Below are 14,248 nucleotides of genomic sequence, written 5' to 3'. Positions count from 1 at the left end.
AGGTTTTCCCTGTTGAATCCTTGAGCTGCTGCCTGTCCCCATCTCAACAGTCTTACCTTTGTCTACAGTTTTACCTTTCTTACGTTGCATGGTTCTACTTTATGGGCTTTCTCACAGCTCCTTCTCTCAATTGGACAGTTTACTCAGGAATCAGAGCAATGTTTATACAGCTGTTCAGCTTTGAAATGTCCTCATATGCTTTCTTTGCATTTGCAGTTTCAACACCCTGAAGGTCCAGGTAGTAACACTGGGAGTGCATGTTGTGTGACTTTAATATTAATTTCAGTAATTTTGCATTAGTTATGCTGTGAGCACATCAGTTGCAAGCCTTTCACAACTAAGTTTCTCAACATAAATTTCCTACATTTTCCAAGTCTAAGATAAGTGACAGGTATATGGCATTTTGGAGAATAGAATTTCAGTTGGTAGAAAGGGTTTTTTTTTCATAATCAGCTTTTAGGTATCAGCAACTACATTAAACCTCTATTTGGAATATAATCTGTTAAAAATATAGCTCTGAATGATACTTTGCTGGAAAAATATGATTGAGAGAGCAAGAAGTTGAGCATATTGTGTACTTTTCTCCATTGGTTCATAGCCATTAGGTATAATGACTAAAGATTACCTTCGTTATCTTTTAAGAAATGAACGGCAGTAGTTTCCTGAGTTCAGGACCTAGTGAGACATGGTTTCCTTCAGAGTTTTGTCCTGTGATTTATTCATTTTGCTATTTTCTAAATGCAAGATCGTACCATTGCTTTTGCCTAAGAAGGAGAACTTTTCGGTGTATGAGCCTGTAGTCCTAAAAACCCTGTAATGGATATTACACTGCGTGTTACTTTCTTACACGTGTGCTTTCTCCCTAATGGAATGCCTCTTTTCATGAGACCATTATTTTCCAAAAAATATGAGGAAATACCTTGGAAAAGATACACGTTCTGCTTTACTTAAAGATGATGTGAATGGTGAAGGTGAACAAGCATGTGTGTGATGTAGTAATGTGTCACCATAAGGTAGTGGTACACCTGCAGCAATTCCAGCTTGATTGCAGTGTTTAGGACACTGAGACATGCTGGTATCTATAGGTGGCACAAACTGCATCTCTATTCTAAAGATGAAGTCAATAGAGAAGCACATTGCCTAACTGTCCTACAGCCTGCCTGCTTGGTTATTACAAACCTGCAGATCTCAAGTTGCTGATGCCCTGACTTTTTAAGGCTCCCATGTTCCCAGCCAGGTGTCTCTATTGGATGCCTGCATGTATGTAATCCAGCTGCTTTGATAGTAGACTCCCTACCTACCAGCCTGGTGAATTGTTTGACTCCCAGGCTCCTCAATCCACTTCTGTGTTTATTGGTAGGCTGGTGAGTAGACTATCTTACACCTAAATTCAGCGCATAGTCTGGAGTTACTTGCTTTCTGGCTTGCAGAATATGCAGGCAACCAGTTTAACTCACGGATGCATGAATGAGATGTCTGGTATCTTAAGATTTACGAGTGGCTGGATATCTGAGAAGCCTCTTTGCTCCTGGACTGCCCAGCTGGCAAGCTGCATGCTCCTGAAGTTCACAAATACACCTTTCTTAGGTTTCTAGACTCTGTGCTATAGAAAAATGTGCTGTAGAAAATATTTCATTTGCGGAATACCAAAACAGTCCTGTAGTGGGAGCACTCAATTTTTATTTACCTTATGCTTTATGTTCTCTGAAGGATGGAGCTATTGGGACTATTTCTAGGTTTGTCCTAATGGCCAATGCAAAAGCAGTTTTTTTATTGTTTGTGTTTTCTATTGTACTTTTCAGTTAGTATTCGTCTTCCTACCATAAGGTAATGCCATAACAATGAATAAGGCAAATGTAAAATCTCATCATGCCCTGAAAGTATGTGCCTCAAAAGTGTGAATAAGAAACAATCTGAAATTTGTTTAATGTACTGCAAGACCACATTTTAAAGTACTGTGTCTGTTGAGGACTCCCTGGTACAAGGAAGATACTGACATACTGGAGTGAGTCTGGCAGAGGTCCCCATGACTGTACTTGGAGTGCATGATGTACAAGGAAAGGCTGAGAGAGCTGGGTTCGTCTTAAGAGAAGCTAAGTGGAGATGATGTTTTCAACCTTTCTGTTGATGTCTTCAACTACCTAATGCAAAGGTATGAAAAAGACAGAGCCAGACAGCAAAAGGACAAAAGAGAGCAGACATAAGTTTCAACAAGGGATTAGATAGGAAAAAAATTATCTTCATCATCACTGCACTGGAACAGGTTATCCAGGGAGGCTGTGGACTCTCCATCCTTGGAGATACTCAAAACTAAGTTAGACCAGGCCCTTAGCAACTTGATCTAACTTTAAAGTTGAAATGAACTTCAAAGATGGCCCTGGTTTGACCGGGGTGTTGGACTATGTGACCTCCAGAGGTCCGTTCCAACCAAAATTATACTATGACTTAAATGATTGCTCTTTTAAATTTTATACAACTCTTTATAGGACTAGAATTTTATTTGGAGCTTATTCTAACTGTAAAGAGGGTAAAAGAGCATGCATTCCCCCGGGGAATATTTTCTTAAAACAAAATTCTTGTAATTACTCTCACATTGAGTCATTTCTTTGCCAATAGTTCAACAAAGAAGCAGTCTCTTTGACCATGAACACTCTCAAGCAGATTTCATCTGTTATTAATTTACAGTGTCACATATCTACATTAAAATTTATAGATAATAAAAAACTGTTTCTCATGAAGACTTAAAGAGAAAAATCTTGATTCTGCAGAGGAATATTTACATATCCTTTCTTCGCTGTACTAAGGTCTAAATGAGATCTTAGGTATGAGGCCAAAAGATGGGAGTAGTGGAAAGATAAAATTCAGAAATAAGCTATTATTTTTTTACAATTGCTGACTTGCAAAGAAGAAATTTCCCAAATTTCCCAAATAGGTATGCTCAGATTTCATATAAATTCATATTCAGCTAAATGTATGCTGAAGATTATTTATTCATGCAATAATTCTTTCTTGTGGGTGGCTTATATTTTTTTCTGAATTATAATGAAAGCAGCTGAATGTGCCGTGGGAACCAGTAAGACAGATTCTGCAAGTTTTTTGTTTCAGTAAGAGCTGTAAAATAATTCTTAAGGGCAGACTACTCCATTAGCACAGATATATCTTTTACATCCAAGCCGTGGGAGTGTATATGTAATCTCAGCTTGCATCTTTCCAGCTGGTTTAAGTAGATCAAAGCTTGCAAAAAGGTCATGAATTCTTGCCTTTTCCATATATCAGTAGGAGGATGGTGTGACTATATGGGATCAGCTGGTTGATTTAGCTGAAAACTAATCTACAAAGTATTTGTTTTCAGCTTGACAAACAATTCAGCATTACTGCATGGCTACACAGTTGCTAATATTGAGAAAAAGATTGGGGCAGACATTTATTGTCTGAGAAGTTGAGGGGAAGAGCAGCTATTTCATCATCAGCAAAGTCAGATAAGCTGATGAAGAACCTGCATGTCACTTACAGTCTTTGCCTTAGAGTCTCCCTGAAACTGGGAGTTTCTCTGTTTCCCATCCTTTCTTTCTCTGCAGATTTTGCAGCAGATTTAGATTTGGCTTATGACCGCTATTGCAGCAGAAGCTGCTTTACTGCTTCTACTAGCTTCAGACATCAAATACATCCTAACCACTGTGATAGTCAACTGGAGGTCCCTCTGGACTCTGTGTGCTGGGCCTTAATATCCTCTTCAGTTCTTCTTTCTCATGTAGATTCTTCTCTATTCAGCAAAATAAAGTTGTATCTGAATCCCTAGCCCTATAGAAGAATGAAATAGAGGCTTCTTTGCCTTTATCCTTGCAAAAATACACAAAGCATTTTTATGAGAACTTTGAAGCAAAGACAATTTCCTCTTTGAATAGCGTTATAGTAATATTGTCATCAAACAATATTGTGGGTCATCCCACGACTAAAAAATCTGGCGTCATTACTCATTTTTGACAGAAGTCTTGTATTTTGTTTCCATACCCTGTTAGCATATTTCTGCTTGTGTGAGTGATGGTGTTGGTCACAGTTTGAGGCCTGTTTTGGTAAGTGCTTGAGCAAAGAGTCTGTATGAACAATTCATGGACTAATCAGTACATCAGCAAAGTTTACAATCCCTTTATTTTTGTCTTTTTACACAGCGGGTATCTACCATCATCCAAAAAAAGTGTAAAATATGGGCCAAAGATAACATGAAGGATCAGACATCGCTTTGTGGCCACCTTGTTATGTCTGTCCATCTGTGCATTCATGTCTACAGCACGGGCTGCTCATTAAGTTGTGCAAATAGTTTTTTATCAAAGTCTCCTTTTGTCCCGTATGTTGGATCTAGGAATATCAGAGCTGAAACACAAGCGAGAAGATGTGGCCTATTTGTTGTGCTGCGAATGCTGTAGGTGGTGCCATGGAGCAAAAACTATTAACAGCGATTGGTAATGACGGTGACCTCTGAATGGATTCAACCCTTTTACAAAATAAATATATCAGATACCAAAAAAAAAGAAAAAACAGACTTCTTAGCGCAAGAGCCCTCAGCATATTTCCTCTCAAGCCTTCTAGTCCTGGCTGATACTCAACTCAGTTTCATCCTGGCTACAGTCTCTCAAGGAAAAGGCCCCGTGCTGAGGATCCTGGTACTAAGCTGTATGCACATTGAATCATTCCACCAGCACATTGGCAGTAATGCCTACCATTTCCTTCTGTTTTCCACAATGGCTGTTCTTCTCTACAGAAACAGAACCTTTGTTTCTCATTTCATCATATACCTATCAAAATTGCAATGCTGTGACCTTGCTCAGTCTGTGTATTCGTCACTTAGTGCAGATCAGCCACTTTGTCTGCTTCATGGCAAGAGGTAGGACTAAAATTCATGTGTCCTAGTTAACATCACTGCATATAAAACAAAAATAAGAGTATTTTCTCTTCAAATATTGTATATACTTACATATATAATATATGTGTTATTTAATATGCTATAGATTTGGACTCTTGCTGGAGAAGTAAAACAGCATCTACAGTTACAGGCTCTTTTTCCTGTTTTTGTTCCTACTTTCTTTGGATCCCTGTTTTTTCCATATATAAGCACTGGCAGTTCTACAGTCCCACATTTGAGTTCTGTTCTGCTGTATTAGTGGCCTTTGATACTAAAACACCATTCCTTCCTCAGGCTCTCCTTTTCCACTGTCAGCCCTGAGGTTTATCACCCTGGGCCCTTTGTTGTCCATAGAAAATTCCTAGCTTACTGAGAAAAGTTTCTTCATCCTCTTCAATAGCTATTCCTGGGATTCAGTCTCTGGCAGTTTTTTACTTGACTCACATCAAGTGTTTGTCCTTTCTGAAGCATTAAACAGCAGTGCTGGTAATGCAGTTTTTCTCAATAACTACTGATGAGTATCCTCTGTTTCAGCTGTTGCACAGAAATTGCTCACCTTCCAGACAAGTGTGCTAAGGGTTTCTCCCTAGGTGGTCTAGCAATTGCCCACAGAGTTTTATGTCTCATGATAGTATAACATATTCTGGGATACCTGCTTAATCATTTAGGAAATCACATCCCATGGTATGGGTTTATCCAGAAGAGTGAAGGTTTCTGCTTAGCAACAGTACTCACTGCTTGCAGCAGATAGGTGTGCTTTTGTGTCCAGGCAAAAAACCCCACTACAGTTATTCAGTGTATCACTTGTTAATTTTTGGTTCTGGGTGCAAGCCAACTCAGTCTATCCTTGTGAGATTTGTTCCTGTCCCTCACAACTGAGGTGAGCTAATAAAGTTGTGGGTTTTTTTTTTTTTTTTTTTTTTTTTTTGGTAGGGTGAATGTAAGATGAATACATGGTCATATTCATTTCAGCTTCTGCATCTGATTTGCTGGGTCATGTTTCTTTGCAGCAACTCACTGGATCATCTATATTCTGTCTAAATTAGCAAGTACTTTGGCAAAATAGAAACAGGTTAGTATATTGAAGAAATATGTACTGAGGCTCCTTACACCTCCAGTATAGCCAGGTGGATGTTTTTTATTTTGAACTACTTTAGTCCAGTTCCCTGGATTAAACATCCCCTCTATACTGTGGTTCGAAGCTGTTCAAAAGAAAGCTATCCCAGAAATATTCCTTGACTGCAGGTCAAGCATTGCACTGTCTCATGCATTTTAGTGCCCCTTATCATCCTCATCCACATGAAACCTTTCACACAAAAGCCTTATTTCTGTTACTGCTTGTACTTTTTCTGAGTGACAACACAGTGTCTCTTGTCTGACTCACTGCCCCACATTGTTCACTGCAAGGCGCTCTAGCAAAGGGAATAGCAGACTTAATCCTGCAGCTGCATTGGAGCAGCTATTCTGGAAGGATCCCTCCCCCCCAGCCCCAAGAACTGATGCCCACCTTCCTGATCCACCTGTTTTGGGGGGAACAAAGCACTTGGAATTGTTTTCCTAGAGTCCTTGCTACTGAGACAGACACAGGAGATGAGCTCAGACTGGTGAGACAAAATCATCCTTAAGATACTGGATGACCAGCAGTGAATGCAAAACCTTCCAACTACAACAGACACCGCTGAGGCTCTCAGTTATGAGCAGGTTCTATTGTTTCGTTGTTACCGCATACAATATCTGTGTTTGAGAGAGCAGACATAGCAACCCCACACTCCTGCGTGTCACTGGGTAAGCCATTTGGAGCGGGCAAGTCCACAGTGGCAAAGTGGTGAATGAGGTTTCCAAGACCTTCTTCCAAACCATCTTTCTTTGAATAGCACAAATTGGAGTTACTGACAAAATCTCCCAGGGTTTTGCGCTCTGAGTGTCTGAGCTGCCCTGATGTTCTTAATAGGAGTCCAGTGACCAGTTCAGGGGAAACACAACTATTACAAACTGCAAGCACTATGAGCCCCTTGTTATTGAGGTCTTGATGGACCACGAGGTAGATTTTTGAATGACTTGGTAGACTTCAGTGTATGGATTTGGTCATGAAAGATGCCTGTGTGTTTTATAACTCCAGCTTCAGAAAGGGTAGGGTAATGTTTTCTTTTCCATACAACGACAAGCTCATTCATGGCCATTGGGGAACTATCTGCATTGTGGACACTGACTCCATTCTGGATTATGGATACTGAATACTTTCTGTACCACTGGCTTGTGAGGCTGTACCTTAACAGTGTTGAACCCCATGCTCATTTTAACTATGCCCTTATTTCTTGTAGGGTTCAAGTGGAATGTGCATGTGGTCATCTCACTGCAAGATCCTGATCCCTATGTGACAAATGCAGTGCCAGTGTTCTCTGTTCTATGTGTGCCTTCTGCACAAAGATTAGAAAGGAGCAGATTCCCAATATCTGTCATTTGTTCATCTCCAGCTGAGTGGGGTCTCTCAGAACCCTACTAGATTTCCTAAAGTTTGCATGTTTCACTCATGTTAGTCCTGATGCTACTTCATCCGCCATTACTTTTGAGCAAGCAAAATTCTCTCTTCCCTAACTTGCTGTGTCCTTTTCACCTTTACTGCATATCTTAGCTTTGACTGGTGCTTCCAAGGCTCACCATTTGGGGTCCAAGAGCTGCATTTGGTAGTGCTGATGGAAGATGGAGGTACCTCCTGCAGAAGCTCCTGCAGAGCCTACTGGTCCTAAGCCTCAGCCAGTTTGACATAAAAAATTGCTGGCAGACACCATCATCATCATAATCTGTGGAGGAGAGAAAAACAAGCCTTGAGTGTCTGAAGCTACAATGTGCTGTTCTGTTGCCTATGGTCATCTTTCCACTGGTTCTCCAGGACAGAGTTCTGTGCACAGTGGTGAAAGTAGTGGAGTAAACCTGTTTCTGCCCTATTTTTGGTGACAGATAAATGAGGTCAAGCTCTGAATAACACACAAGGTATTGTCAAATTACCATTGCTGCTCACTCCCAGTGACTGAGCATTGGCAACTACGTGACTTCTTGTGCTTTGCAGGAATGAGGAGGGAGAAGGGACAAGTGTTAGTGCAACTGTCATGCCATCCACTAGAGAGGGCACATTGCTTCCAGCTTCCATTGCTGCTCCCCTCCATTGAGGAATACAGCATCAGACAGCATTTCCATCCATTTCATCCAACGGCTCCATCATCGGTTCCTGGTTCCTTTCTTTTTCCTTCTTGCTCTGTTTCCCAGTGACTTTCACCTGCTGCTTCTCAGAAACATGGACTGTTCAAGGGAATTGTGGTCAGGATAAATACAGGATCTGCTGTACAAACTCAGGAAGTGCAACAACAGTGAATATAGGAAGATGGAGGTACCTGTAAGCCATCACTGTCTAAACTCAGCTGAGCCCCATAAACAGGGGAAAGTTGTGCTTAGTTAATTCTACTGCCAGCCAATTGCAGATGGCAATTGCTACGCTGCCTGGTCAATCTTTCTTTTAATTTCTTGTGTGATTGTTCATGCACCATATGCTGGCTGTCATTAAGAGAAAATTAATCCGGCTTTAAAACCAAATGGGTTCTTAAGTAAATGATTTGCTATCAGTGCAGCTAGTATTCAAGCCATGTGCACACAAGGTTGTAAACACTTTCCACTTCTAAGTTACATTTCTTCTTCCAATTTCCAAGTCAATTGCTATATTTCTCATTTTCTCTATCTGTTATGCAACTGTTTGCTGAACTACTGAAACAAGAGGTTAGGAATATATGGCTGAACTAATGTTATGACTCCAGTGTTAGATCTGGTCTTCAAACACATTTTGTTTGTTTCTTTTACTGCTGTCCACGCTTGTTTTCATGTTGTTTCTGCCTTCACTTTGTGGTTTGCCTCCTGTCTAGGCATGCTGCTTTCCTTGCCAAATGCACATTCAGTGTCCTAATTACAGCTGTTGCTAGTTATGGATCTTGTCCACCCTATAAACAAGTTAAGATGCAACAGCAATTTGCCATCTATCATTTGTCCTTGATAGTCCATATTCTGCATATCTATCCTAGGCTATGAAAAATGCAAAGTATTATGACTTGATTTAAATTTCTGTCAATGCCAGTCCTCTCACTTTTCTGTTAGTCAAGCATTTAGAGTTACTGCAGGTTGGCTGATATGTGATAACTTGTTACCTTGCAGAATTTGTGCTATAGCTAGGCTCAAGGTGTCCGGATACTCCAACTTCCTGAAGCTGGGGTTGTAATATGCTGTGGTGGGGTGGCTGCTCTATGAAAAGTGCATATATATCTAGGGATTGTTTTTCCAGGCTCAGGGCTCTGATTTTTGTTGTCAGTTAATGTACCCTGATGACCTTGTTCAATCTGTGCTCTCGGATGGGCGCCTTTTCCTGGCCAGTTGATACATTCCTTGATTCACCTAGTCCCCTAAGTGCGAAGCATATATCTGTTGATTTATGCTTGCTCTTTAATCTACTGCTATCGCTGCTTCATCCCCTCTAAACAGAGTTCTGTCTTTTGCAAGTAGATTATCTCTTACTTCTTAGGAGGGTGCAGCAGACTTGACATCTGACCATCCTTGCAATACTTACAGCGCAATACTTACAGCTAGAGTGCTATGGACTTTGTTCGCTTTCTTGGAACCTCCACAAGCAGATGTGAATATATTGCTATATGTTTGTAGATTATCTCCTGTTATACGCAGAAACTGATGAGCTTTCATCCTTTCTCAGAAGCATTTTTTTGGTTGTACCAGTGAAGCACTTCCACCAGTTATTCTGATGCTTCAGACAGTGGCATGTCACTGCATGTTCATCTCCTCCAGAGATAATAACAAAAACTTCAATTTCATTTTCTTATTAATTATCAAAAGTGGGCACTTAATACCAGGTATTAAGTACAATAATAAAAAAGACTACATATTTGTTAAACTAAACTGGTTCTCTGTTATCATAACTATCCTTATAGCATTGCAATTAGCTGGCTTTTCTCACATCTGTGCAAACTCACTCCTGCATCCCACTAATAGGAGGAACATGGTGCTAAAAGGGCCATTATTAGATACATGTTATATAACCGCTTTACTAACCTTCCAAATTTCCATCTTAAAGAAGTTAGCTTTTCTGCTCTTGTGTAGAAAGCTGTTCCAGAAGCTGATGATCTGATGGTTAAAAATCTAATTTCTAGGTGTAGTTAATTCATGGACAATCTATATGCATTTCTTGATCATGTCCTCAATCCCCCACCCTCATCTTCTAGTGAATGTGTATATTATGTTCCCTTTCACAAGCTGTTCCCTTCAGGTCATGCCCTGCATGTGAACCCGTTTGAATTCATCTTTCTTGAACATGTGACCAGCATTATACACAGAAATCCAGGTGAGATCTCTTCAGTTTTGGCTGGTGGCACTCATCTTTCCTTACCTCTCCAGGAGTTCCTTCTGCTAATGCCTCTCTAAAGTTCTTTTCTCCTGCAAATTCTGCATCTCCCTCTGTGTTTCATCTGCATGACTCTTATTTTATTTTTCAGGTATAATTCTCTGAGGCCACACTTAAGAGTAATAACAAGTTGTGATGCATGATATTTTGATTCATTTAAGGCTGTCTCTGTCTCTGTCTTAGAAAGAAGGCTTACTGCTGCTCTGCTTTAGATGGAATTAGAACTGTATAACTACATGTCTATGTACAATTAACTGCTGCTAATGTGGTAGAAACTAGTGGTTTTTAAAGGAGAAAAATTTAAGTATATACTTTTTTTAATCCTTTGAAGCTGAGTTGCCAGGAAATGTAGTGTGGTTGCAATGAAGATGTTCAAAGTGATACAGACTTGTTAAAATAATGAATGATGATAGAGAATAAATAATGACTGAAAAAGGACAAAGGAAATGAAATTGCTTACATTACATATAATCCAATGTATCTTACACCTGGCAATATCAAAAGCTAACCTATGTTAAGCAACGTGTATGACTTTGTTCTTTAAATCTTGTGTATCCAAGAAACACATACTTCTTTGTTGCTTTACTTGAGAGATCTTTATGTGCTTGTTTTATTTCTCAAAATGAGTCACTTTAAATTACTGCTGGTGAATTGCAACAGCCCCTACAAATTTTCCATACTTGAACAAGAATTGCATTGATTTTTTTACAGTGTAATAACTGCTCTTGGACTACTTCATTATCATTTCTGAAAGATCATACTTACTTATCATCTTATAAGTTTCATCCACTTTTAACCTTGATAACTGCTACAAGTGACATCTTATTCTATGCATTTCGATTGCTATGATCTGAGGAATGTACACGCTTTACATAACCTAGGATGTAATTTACCATCATTAGACAGTAAATAAATTTCAGTTTTTAGAGAATGAGGACACTTCCTGACTTACCATTAGGTCCATTTGTATTACTATTAAAGTCTAAAGGAGACTGAAAATTGCCATAAAGCAACAGCGAAGAAAACTTTAAGGATGAGGGACTTCTGGACTAATACTAAGTTGGCAAAGTTGGTCCTGTAAAGCTCTCTTTTAGCTAAACCCCTGGAAATACAAAAAAAGTTTTTGGTTGAGAGTCGCAAGATCCATTAGTCTCCTGGAACTGTTTCGTTTTGTGAAAATATTAATTTTTGTTCGAAGACCTATAAATTTCTAGTCCTTCGATGCTGAGAAAAACTTGAGAATATTCCATTGGTGTACCCCAAAGACTCAAGTTACAAGGCAAACAAAAGCAACCTATATATATATTTCATAACTTCATTATTTTTAAGGAATGATTGTGCTATTTGATTCATGTTACACTTTCAGAATCTTACTCTTAAAATATTTTATTTTCAGCCTTTGTTAGAAAATAATTGTTTCTGATACAATATTTTATTACTTTCAGAAACATTATTAGTGGGTCTGATATTTATAACAACTGGCTATAATAACATTTACAGTATGTGTCAGATTTTATAACCGGCACAATTTGAGGGGGGAATAAATAAAACATTTGAGGTGCTTTAGTATAAATTATACATTATAAGCAAATACATCTGATAGTAGATATATTCATATGGATTGGGCATAACAGTACAGGTCAGAACTAGTTGGCAATATAAGCTTCTTTAAACTACTCATTTTCCAAACATAGGTGTGCCTCCTCTTATATCATAATGATTACAACATAAAAGTACTATGAAAGAAGCCTTGGAAAATGCATTTTTACTTTTGTCATTTGAAACTATTAGTTGCAGAGCTTGTGAGCAGGATTCCCTGCTGAGGTTTGGCTTTCCCCACTCCGGCTCCCTGCGAGACTGAGACAGGTAATAAAAGTGTGATAAGACACTTTATGATAATCACTTGAATTTGGATTTTTTTGTCTTGTCTAGTTAGGGTTCCACAGGAAAGTAGAAATCGGCAGTGAACAGAAGACTGCAGACCTCATTTGGGAAAGTCGGTACTGCTTACTCAATGACTACTTCAACAGACATGGTTTTCTCTAGACAATGCACATTTTTCAGTTTCCCAGAAATGGCAAAGAGGAATGTAGAAAAATGAAGAATTATGGGAAAACTACAAAGTAGTCTAGTTTATATGTCTGAAGTTAAGCGTCAGAACCCATTTTGACACTCAGGTTTGTCTGTTTTGGCCTTGGTTAGAGGATTCTTACACTTACTTTAGTATTGTTACTGATAGTTTGGTATAGTAACAAAAAAAACCCTGAAGAGGCAATATTCCTAGTACTCAAAATGCAGTTACAAGATATACTGTATTTGTTAGGTTGCTGATGGCATCTGGCCACCAGCTGTACAACATACTGGATATTATGAAATTATCATATGTAAGCACAGTATGTTGTACTACATCTTCCAACTTGTAGAAATTATAACTGGCATACTGAACAAATGCAATATTTAATGGTGTTATACATGATTTTTTTTCTCCTTTTCAGACCCTTACAAAACTGTCCAGTGCAGGTGTGAGTACTGTAATTCTGAATATAGTTCTTATAAATGGCTGACTTTTCTTAGTTACTTTGTGCAGGCTTTTTTTTTTCAATTAGGTCACAGACTTCCAGCATTGAAAAGGCTATGACTTCTATATTTGACATGTTAACCTGTCCTTTTTAAATTTGCTGGGTCTGATGCAGAGCACCTTCCCAATGTTGCTGCCAAATGCTTTGTGTTTCACATAACACATCATATTTCTGTCTCCCTTTTGGGACATTGTGTGCTTCAGTCTCTGTTTTTCTAGTGTGCAGGCTCCTCCCCTTAAACCTGGAAAAGACTTAAAGCAAGCAGCTGTGCTGCCTGCATGCACCTCCCTTCTTGGGATGTCCTGAAAGACTGGCTTTGTCCCCATGCCTGCTGCTAAGAAAGAAGTTGGACTCCTGCTTCTTGCTATGCAGAGCTGAAAAGTGAATCAACCTTTGGGCTGTCATTTCCTGGCACTTGTGGTCTTCCTGCTTATTCAGGTATTTTGCATCTGAAGTCAACTTGGTGGTGATGGCATAAACCTGCAAGAGTAGAAAGTGTGAAAGATTCTTAGCGACTGGCAACATATCTTTAAAGACTTTGACAAAACGTGCTTCTTGCTAATGCTTGAATGTTTTCTATCGTCTTTGGAATCAGTTTGAGAACAGTTTTTTCTTTTCTTACTTGTCCATCAGGTCAAACCATCAGCTTCGTTTGAGCTAGTGTGTCTTTTTGTGGAAGAAGTACTTGTGTAAATGGGACTAATGGTAGTGATGCTAACTGGATGTGTCAGAGGAACTATTTGCTCTGAAGTGCTTGTTCCACTGTCCTTCAGCTATTAAGCTCGTATCTGCCCATTGATTTTTTTGGCTTGCTATTCTTATGGTTTCTTTGAAGTGATTCTTAACAAACATTGATAAACTTTCCAGTTTAAAAGCATATGAAAATCAAGAAAATTTTAGCCACAGCAGCATTCTGGGTAGATTTTCTCCTGTCTTGCTTTCATTATATGAGTTTGATATGGGCATAAATTGCTGCCTATTTTGATCTGGCTGCATTCTCACATTTATTGTTAAGTAAAAGAGACTGTATGTAGAACCAGCCCTTGCATGTGCTGAGCTATATTCACAGCAGCACATAATATCCATAGTGATTTTCAGCATTTCAGAAACTGAATTTTGCTCATTATCTCCTCATTATTAGTTTTTCATTTTTTTTAACATGAGGAACTGTTGTGAGTTTATTCTAATGATTGCAGAAAACAAAATTTGTATTTTGTATCACTATTGCTTCCAATTTGTTTATCTTTACCAAATATTTGTGTCATACATGGTGTTCCCATGTTCTTTCAAGATTAATGGAACTGATTAATTAAACCT

The 14,248-nt window shown here is 38.9% G+C and overlaps 1 protein-coding gene across 7 annotated transcripts in view; it reads left to right on the top strand.

Annotated features, from left to right (window-relative positions):
* OLAH (oleoyl-ACP hydrolase) overlaps positions 1 to 14,248 on the top strand; it is a 32,112-nt gene that overhangs the window by 3,643 nt on the left and 14,221 nt on the right. For 2 of the 7 annotated variants that reach the window (XM_064506005.1, XM_064506003.1), the window contains exons 2-3: positions 10,218 to 10,292; positions 12,144 to 13,369. The gene's annotated coding sequence lies outside the window, so the exon portion shown is untranslated. Of the gene's footprint in view, positions 1 to 5,829; positions 13,370 to 14,248 lie in introns of those variants that run through there. The other 5 variants (XM_026098602.2, XM_064506002.1, XM_064506004.1 and 2 more) reach the window with 5 other exon arrangements.

This window comes from Dromaius novaehollandiae, chromosome 2, assembly GCF_036370855.1.
Source record: "Dromaius novaehollandiae isolate bDroNov1 chromosome 2, bDroNov1.hap1, whole genome shotgun sequence".
NCBI lineage: Eukaryota > Metazoa > Chordata > Aves > Casuariiformes > Dromaiidae > Dromaius > Dromaius novaehollandiae.
The sequence above is the reverse complement of the archived record's forward strand: the minus strand, read 5'-3'. Positions and strand labels throughout refer to the sequence as shown.